Raw genomic sequence first — 9,341 nt, 5'->3', positions numbered from 1 at the left:
TCCAAACAATGTGATATGGCATCCGTGGGTGTTAACTGAGCTGACGTCCATTTGCAAAGGTCCGAACCAAGCAATGGGGATTGTTGGACAGTCACCAAGCCTCCTATTCGTCCGGTGCTGACTTCACTGAGTGGACGTTTGCTTGTGATGACTTTAACACCAAGGTCAACACCAAGCGATGGGGAGCATTTGGCAAGCCTCATATTCGCCCGGTGCTGACTCCACTGCATGACCTGTAATCACAGCAACACAAGGGTCTCCATGGTTGGTTAACAATACCCAAGGGCCCTTGGAGTAACATGTTGTGCTTGGAAATTCTTTGTTCGATATGTATGCCAACTTTAATGGTGCCCTTAAAAAAGCACAAAGTGTGTACCTTGGCACATGCTCCCCAGATAAGAACTTCATGATGCATCAGAGAGAAACTTTAATGGTGCCCTTAGAATACAAAGTTAATATTGATTGAGCCATTCTATTGTAGTGATTGTGTTGGAGCTTATGAACTGAGAACTCTTCACTACAATAAACCTTACATTGTCTATAACATAAAACATAAAGTTACCTTTTCTTCTTTTTAAGTTGAATCTATCTGTTGCATCTCTACTTGGTAAGCCTAAGGAGGTTTTTTTGTATTTGTCTTCATGCATGTTCTGTGTCTGGCAGAGATGACATATATTCACAATAGTGGATGTTTCAATTTCACAAGCACGAATCCGTTATCTGCATTCAATTCCACATGCCTATGTGTTTGCTTGGTGCAACACATAAATGCTACAGGGCAGGGCATGACTTTCGTTTCTTATAATTTTTGGAGAGACCATATTGCCAACTCTCCACCATACTTTTGTATGGTACTTATGCATGAGGTGCACTGTATATTTAGCATTTTCACTATATATTGTAAGACAAAATGTTTAACTATTCACATTGCTTTTATGTAGCTTATAGTATGTTGATGCTTTTTGTGTTTTTTGAGTTTGTCAATGCTTCCTTAAGTTTAGTTTAGCTACTTGTTTTCCTCAATAGTACATGCTCAATCTCGATCATCATATCTATATATCAAATAGGCTATACATCTTCTTTTCTCATAGTTGGACAATTCAACTTATGTACTGCAATACTCGATGCACTATGTCATGTTCACTTATTATTCCTAGGTGGTTGATGTAAATCTACATATGTCCTTGTTTAGAAATGCATCATATATATTGTAGGGCAACATTCTCATCTGCATAATTGTTCTGTAGCACAAAGACAACCTTTTATCCCAACGTTTTCCTCCTCATATGTGTTTTGCACCATGGTTTGTGATCGACAACCAAGACCCTCCAACTATGACAAGACATAACTCTCTCTCTCTCTCTCTCTCTCTCTCTCTCTCTCTCTCTCTCTCTCTCTCTCTCTCTCTCTCTCTCTCAAGTTCTACGAGAAATAAGACAAAATTGAGTGTGCTTGATTTAGAGTAATAAATACACATGCAATTCTTTTTTAAAAGTTCACAAATTGGACCATTTTACGAACAACTATAGAGGTAATCAATCATCATACATGTGATTCTTTTTTTAAAATTTACCAATGCATTTTTACTTGTTTATTCAGTGCTAGATGCTTGATGTTAATCTGCACATGTCCTGTTATGTTTTATAAATGTTCTATAGCAACTCCCTCCAAGCAAGACTAGTTACTTCATTAGCATGCATGCACATTCAAATCTCTGTCTCATCCTGCATCCACGTTTTCAAACGGGAAAAAAAAAGTCTTCGTTAACAGCAACTCGTCTATACCAATAAAAATGCATCGTCATTGTCATCGCAAACAACTTTTTAAACAATTTGGATTTTCAGCAATGTGAAGCGAGAGCCTCTCTCCAGATGCAATCACTTATGCATGCATCTTGAAGGCATGTGGCTCTACGCAAGATGCTGATATGGGCACAAAAATTTACTAGTATATTGTTAGCCAGAGGCTGTTGAAAAAAGATGTCGTGATTAGCACTGTCTTGGTCAATATGTATGCAAAGAGAGGGCCTCTCTTCAGATGCAATCACCTATGCTTAACAAAAACTCACTATTATATTGTTAGTCAAAGGCTGCTAAAAAAAGATGTCGAGCTTGGCGTCTTGGTTGGTATGTATGCAAAGAGAGGGCCTCTCTCTAGATGAAATCACCTACACTGATATGGGCTCAAAAATTTACCATTATATTGTTAGTCAGAGGCTCTTGAAAAGAGATGTCATGCTTGACATTGCCTTGGTCTATATGTATGCCAAATGTGGAATGATTGAGAAAGCACAAAAAGGGCATGAGGATTCCAATGCTTCATATTTGACATGAGGACAAACATGGTCTCTTGCATTCACACAAGCCTTTCATCTGTCCAAGTTCTCTTCACAGATAATTTTTCCACTTTGTTGGCACTTCTCCCTCTCAATTGCAGTTGTCTATCTGGAATGTCTCCTAGAGTGCTATTACAGGATGATATGCTCAGCAAGAAGAATTTCAACCCAGTCAGTAGGATATACAATGAGCTCCATGAAAGCATAGGAAATTCTTGACGGGCTTCCTATCCTAACGTCATCACTTGAAACACCTTGATTGCGGAATATGCTCGATGTGGCTGTGGCCAAATGCATTCACCTATGCTTGTACCTTGAAGCTCTATGGCCTTATGAAAAATATGTAGTGTGTGGCAGTGCTTTGATCAATATGTATGGCAAATTTAATGCCCTTAAGAAGTACAAAAGGTTCTTCATGACCTCTCTGTCCAAAATGTGATTTGTTGAAATGCGTTGATTGTTGGATGTGCCCAACATGGCTATGGCAAGAGCTTGTTTTCAATGGATGCGAAGGGGAGGCCTCTCTCTAGATGTAATCACCGGTTATGCTTGCACCTTGAAGGCATGTGGCCTTCTAACATGGGTGACAAAATTCACAATGAGATTGCAAGTTGGAGAAATATGTTGTTCTTGGCTGTGCTTTGGTTGATATGTATGCCAAATGTGATGCCCTTACAAAAGGACAAAAAGTTTTCTCTAGAATGTTGTCTCTTGGGGAGCGCAGATATGCCCAACATTTCTTTAGCAAAAAATCTATGGGCTGATTTAACTTAATGCAAAGGGAAGGCCTTTCTCCAAGTGCATTCACCTAGGCTTGCCCCTTGAAAGCCAATGGCCTTAAGCAAGACGTTGACATGGGTGAGAGAATTCACTATGAGATTGTTGGTCGGGGGTTGTTGGCAAAAGATGTCATGCTTGGCAATGGTCCAATGTATCCCAAATGTGGAGCCATCATAAAAGCATAAAAGTTCTTGATGGAAATCCTCTTTGGGATGTCATCTCTTAGAGCTCGTTGATTGCAGGAGATGCACAACATGGCTCTTGCAAGGAAATCTCTTGTCTGTTTTAACCATATGAAATTGAGGTTCCCACTAGACGAAGTCCCTTGAGTGCTCCATAGGAGGATATGCCCAACAAGGTCGAGGAAGCTCTAAACTATATTTGTGGGATGCAACACGAGGGCAACTCCCAAATTGCAATCACTTCTCTCAGTGTGCTCAATGTGTGTAGTCACTTGGGCCTGTTAAATGAGGTCCATTGATTTGTTATTCCCAACATGGTTGTGGCAAGAAAGCTCTGGGCTTTTCAAACCTGATACGAGGGGAAGGCCTTTCTCCGGATGCAAGCACGTATGCTTGCACCATCTCGAGAGTGTGTGGCCTCACACAAGACCTTCACCTGGGTGAAATAATTCACGGTGAGATTCCTACTCAAGGGCTCTTGGAGAAATTCTTTGGCTGATATATATGGTGCCTTTGTGAAAGCAAAAAAATTTCTCGATGAGATTTTTGTGCGAAGTGTCGTCTATTGGAGTGCGTTGATGCAAGATATGTGCAACATGGTTGTGGCAACAAAGCACTGAGATGTTTTCACTAGATGCAAAGATAGGCCTTCTTCATGGCTAAGATGTTTTTGCCAGATATGTCCCACATGACTTTTGCAAGCAAGCATTGAGATGTTTTCGCCAGATGCAAAGGAAAGGACTTTCTTCAAACGCAATCACCTATGCAGTCATGGGGGGCTGTTGAAGAAGCATGGCAATGTGTTGGTTGATATGTATGCCAAATGTGGTGCTATTATGAAAGCACAAAAAGAATTTCTTGATGGGATTTCTCTCTTAAATGTTGTCTCTTGGGACAGGTTGATTGTAGGATATGCCTAACTTGGATGTGGCAAGGATGTGGTCTCCTAGAGTGACTTGGTTGTAGGATATGCCGAGCAAGAGGAAGGTGTGAACTTGTTGGATGCAACATGAGGTTGTGCTTGGAATTGGTTTGGTGGTGCTTTGGTAGATTTGTATGTCAAATGGAAACATGAAAAGTTCTTGATGGGCATAATATCGGGAATGTCATCACTTGCAGTGTGTTGATTACAGGATATACACAACAAGAGGAAGCTTTGAACTGTTTTTGTTGGATGCAAGCGGGTTTTGCTCGACATCGCTTTGGTGGTGCTTTGGTTGATATGTATGCCAAATGTGGTTCCCTCATGAAAACATGAAAAGTCCTTGATGGGCATAATCTCCAGAATGTCATCACTTGACTGCAGGATATGCACAACATGGTTGTGGCAAGGAAGCTATGCGCTATTTTAACTAGACGTGAACTAAGGGATTCTCACCATACAAAGTCTCTTGGGGTCCTCTTGTAGAGGATATGCCTAGCAAGAGGAAGCTTTGAACTGTTTTTGTTGGATGCAAGAGGAGGTTCTGCTCGGCACTACTTTGGCGGTGCTTTGGTTGATATGTATGCCAAATGTGGTGCCCTTACGAAAACATGAAAAGTTCTTAATGGGCATAATATCCAAAATGTCATCACTCAACATCGTTGTGGAAAGGAAGCTATGGATATATAACTAGACGTGAACTAAGGGTTTCTTGCCATGGAAAGTTCTCTTGTAGAGGATATGCCCCGTAAGTTGAACTCTTTTAGTTGGATGCAACACAAGGGTACCTCACAACTACAATAAATTTTCTTATTTTGCTCAATGCACATTGTCACTTACCTCTGCTCCATTTGGAGCCAAATGCTTTTTGATAGCATGAGAAAAAATATGGTGTCATACTTTCCAGAGAGCTCTACAGTTGCATGGTTGACCTTTTCAACATTGTTCGTGGTTGTTTGAGTACTCTAGACAATGCCATCATCCAATTATTCTCTAGTTTGGATGGCCCTTATAGGTGCTTGTAAAAAATGGGGAAATGTGGAGCTTGGGTGATTGGCCTTTGAGCATGCAATAGAACTAGAGGTATGTAAAGCTGCATCATATGTGTTAATGAGTAACAATTATGCATCTATGGGCATGCAAGAGGTGGCACAAGACATTGAATGCATGAGCATTACGAGTGGTGTTCAAAAGCAGCTAGATTGTAGCTAGTGGACTGATGTAGTGGAAAGGATCATTGATTTGTTGACGGAGATACCAAGAATATGCAAAACAAGGGCATGCTGAGGGAGCTCTAAACTGATTTTGTGGGAGGTGCCCTCAGTGTGATCAATGCGTGTAGTCACTTGGGTCTATTAATGAGATGCTTTTGGATAGCATGCATGAAAAATATGGCAATGTACCATACAAAGAACACTACATTGGCATGGTTGACCATTTCAGGCAGCAAGACATTTTGACAAAGCCACGAGAGTAATCACGTCAATTGACCTTTAATCATTCAATAGAATTAGAAAAATGTAATGTTGCAACATATGTGCTAATGACTAATACTTATGCAGTTGTTGGCATGTAGAAGACGACACAAAACATTGAACGCACAAGGATTAGAAATGGTACTCGAAAACAACAAGGACATAGTTGTCGGACTATTGCAAGTGAAAAGGCTCATTGATTTGTTGTTGGACATACCGAGTATTCAGAGGCAGACAAATCTAGTTCCACGAGGCAACGGTCATGTTGGTCCTCCACCAGTGCAAAAGAGCCCTCTCAAGTTCACCCTATCATAGTAGAGGAAAAGCTCACACATCTCTCTGGCTCGAGCTTCACAACTGCAAAAGATCATTGCAAAAGAGCCCTCTCATGTTCATGGTGTCGCAGTAGAGGAAAATCTCACATCTCTCTCAGGCTCGCAGCTTCACAGTAGCATAAGCTCACGACTTTCTCGAACAAAAAAGAATTTTGTTTTTGTCATATGCAATCTGAGACCATTGTTGAGCTTCCCTTTTATTAGTGTGTGATTTATGCTTCAAATTTTACTAACAACTTTGAAACTTGTAAGGACATTAAAGAGGAACTCATTGCCAAAACATGGGGAACAACTTGGTTACCCTATGCAGAAGTAGCTATAACACACGCAAGGAATTGGTGCTTGACGGTGCTTTGATTAATATGTATGTCAAAATTGAGACCCTAATGAAAGCACAAAAAATTCTTGATGGGAATCCTTTTTGAGATGTTGTCTCTTGAAGCCTCTTGATTGCAGGATAGGCCCAACATGGCTGTGGAAAGAAAGCTGAGGGTTGTTTTGACAAAATGCACAAAAAATGCCTTTCTTCAAACACGACCACCTATGCTTGCAACTTGAAGCCGTGTGGCTTGTGGCGTTGTGTGAGGCTTGGTGAGAGAATTCATGATGAGATTGCTTCTCAGGAGCTGTTGGAGAAACATGTTCTAGTTGGCAGTGCTTTCGTCGATACACATCCCAAATGTGGGGCCCTTATGAAGCACAAGAATCTCTTGATGATAATTTTGTCTGAAATGTCATCTCTTGGAATGTGTTGATTACAGAATATGCCCAACATGGGTATGGCAAAGAGACTCCGTGTTGTTTTCCCGCGATGCTTAGGGAAGGCCTCTCTTTAAATTCAATTACCTATGCTTGCAGTTACAAGACCACCTATGCTTGCACCTTGAAGGCCTGTGACCTATGCAAGATGTTGACATGACTGAAGAATTCACGATGAGATTGATGCTGGAAAAAAATGTCATTCTTAGCCGTGCTTTGGTCAGTCATCGGGTTTGTGTATTCGTCTTTTCTTTGCATCTCTTAGACTCATGTTGTCACAGCAAAGGAAAAGCTCACACCTCTCAGTCTCTTGGGTTGTTGCCACAAAGTTTTGGGTTGGTTTAAGGGAACGCCTCTCTCCAAACACTTCCTCCAGTATGGTTAGCTCTTTGATAGTATGTTGCCTTACACAACACCTTCACACAAATGAAAATCCATGATGAGATTGCAAGATGTACTAATAGGAGCAGACAAACGGCATGTCGACACTCATTAGAGCTTCAACCAACAACATCATGTTGGTTACGATGAATGACAAATAAATGTCAAAATAGAAAGGTATGTAAAATACTCTAAATTCTTTACTCATTACTAATGACGTGGTGAAATGAATGCACTAAAAATTGCACGTTGCTGTGGGAATGGCACGTTCCTAAAAATTGGGGAAGACTGTGCAATGCAAGGAGGCTTGCATGTTTTCTTTTTTTGAACATCATCTAAAAGCAAACATATTTCAAATGATACATGTCATCACTTTATATAAATTCTAATCCTTCTTATGGTCCTTTGTGTGAGGTACATGGCTTAGGGCATCACGATCATAGTGTACTATAGACGCTACCAATTAAGAAACAAGAAAACATGCTTTGAAAGGTAATAAGCTCTCTCTCTCTCTCTCTCTCTCTCTCTCTCTCTCTCTCTCTCTCTCGCTTTCTTTTCTTCTCCAAGGAAGTTTACTCTTGTTGAACACACAATAAAGCAAGATTGAATCAAAGAATTAATACAATCTAAAAACCAAGGAAAATTTTATACATATAAAAAATGGGACATGAAGATTGTGGCGTTCTAAACAAAGCACAAGCTATCTCTCTCTCTCTCTCTCTCTCTCTCTCTCTCCAAGCTCTTCTCTTCTAGGTTCTTGTTTACGGATGTGTACTCTTGACGTATACTCTTGTTAATTGTTTGGATGAAAACAAAATGGTAAGTACAATCTTGTATGTATGACAACTATGTACACGATAGTGAGATTGAATTAAACAAGTGATGAAATCACGAGGCCTGCCTGTAAATGGCCATCTACAATAAACTAACTATATATATTGTATTGATGACTCGTGATTATAAGTCTCCTTCCCATGATTCAATGCCAATCCTAGCTAGTGACGGGTATGTGCTATTATCCTCAATGGTCATGGGTATTTTCAAAATAAAAATCTCTAGACTAAAGGTTCAATAGTCCCTCCAAGGTTGCACGCATACTATGCACAAGCTCAAGTGTCAAGGCCTTTAATCTTGCAAGCAACACCACGTTCAATCCCATCCTCTCTTTCCTCCACTGGGAACGGCCTCTTTTGTTCTCCACCCACACACACTCTGCGCTTTGCCTCTCGAAGCCGCTCCTTGACACAACCTAAAACTGCCACAACCTCAAACTGCAACCATTCGTCCAACAAAAGACCTCCTACGTGGGTTTGTAGGAGGGAGAAGGTTGGGCTCTAGGGTAGGTCAAAAAACCATAACCGTGGCCATATGCAGCCAAGAGTGAGAGGCATGTACTTACCATGCCCACACATGGGAGATCAACAAGAGAAGGGGTGCCATGAGCACCCCTCCTTTCCCTATTGTCTGAGTTAGTTTTGACAAAAGAGAGCAAGAAAAGCGTGAACATCTGTGTCCTTGTGACGAGAGAGAGAGAGAGAGAGAGAGAGAGAGAGAGAGAGAGAGAGAGAGAGAGAGAGAGAGAGAGAGAGAGAGAGAGAGAGAGAGGATATGAGCACTTTCACCCATTTTTCGCTACCCACGTGAGAGAAATTAGCCATATGTGGTTGTAAAGGACGTGGCAAGAATTGATTCATGAGGAAAAAATGAAAAGTTTTCGAGCCCACCTTCTATGCAGGTGGCCTCACCCCCCCGAACGCTGAAAGCGTTCACTCACTTTTCAGTGTGAGTTACGGGGAAGGTATGAGCGTAGGACCAAACGAGCTCTCTGATGTTCGATCTAACCCCCAGCGGGACCGTCTTGCTTGCTGTTTCAGTAGCAGTGAATATGTATTCTTTTTGTAGTGTGAATTTGAGTGTTTGAGGACAAAGCTCAACTCAGGGTAGGCCTTGAGCAGTCTGAACTCGCCCTGAGTGCTCCCTATTTTCAACTTTCTAAACATCTAGCAGATTAATACATCAGCAAGGCCGATTGCATAGAACTTTACAAGCAAAAAATCAATAGAATAAAAACCTCTCTCTCTCTCTCTCTCTCTCTCTCTCTCTCTCTTTGTGGAAGCAACACACAGAGAGAGTGGTACGATAAGTGTAGTCAGAGGCTCTTAGAGAGACACA

This window comes from Adiantum capillus-veneris, chromosome 6 (assembly GCF_014529385.1).
Source record: "Adiantum capillus-veneris isolate H3 chromosome 6, ASM1452938v2, whole genome shotgun sequence".
NCBI classification, from domain to species: domain Eukaryota; kingdom Viridiplantae; phylum Streptophyta; class Polypodiopsida; order Polypodiales; family Pteridaceae; genus Adiantum; species Adiantum capillus-veneris.
The sequence above is the reverse complement of the archived record's forward strand: the minus strand, read 5'-3'. Positions refer to the sequence as shown.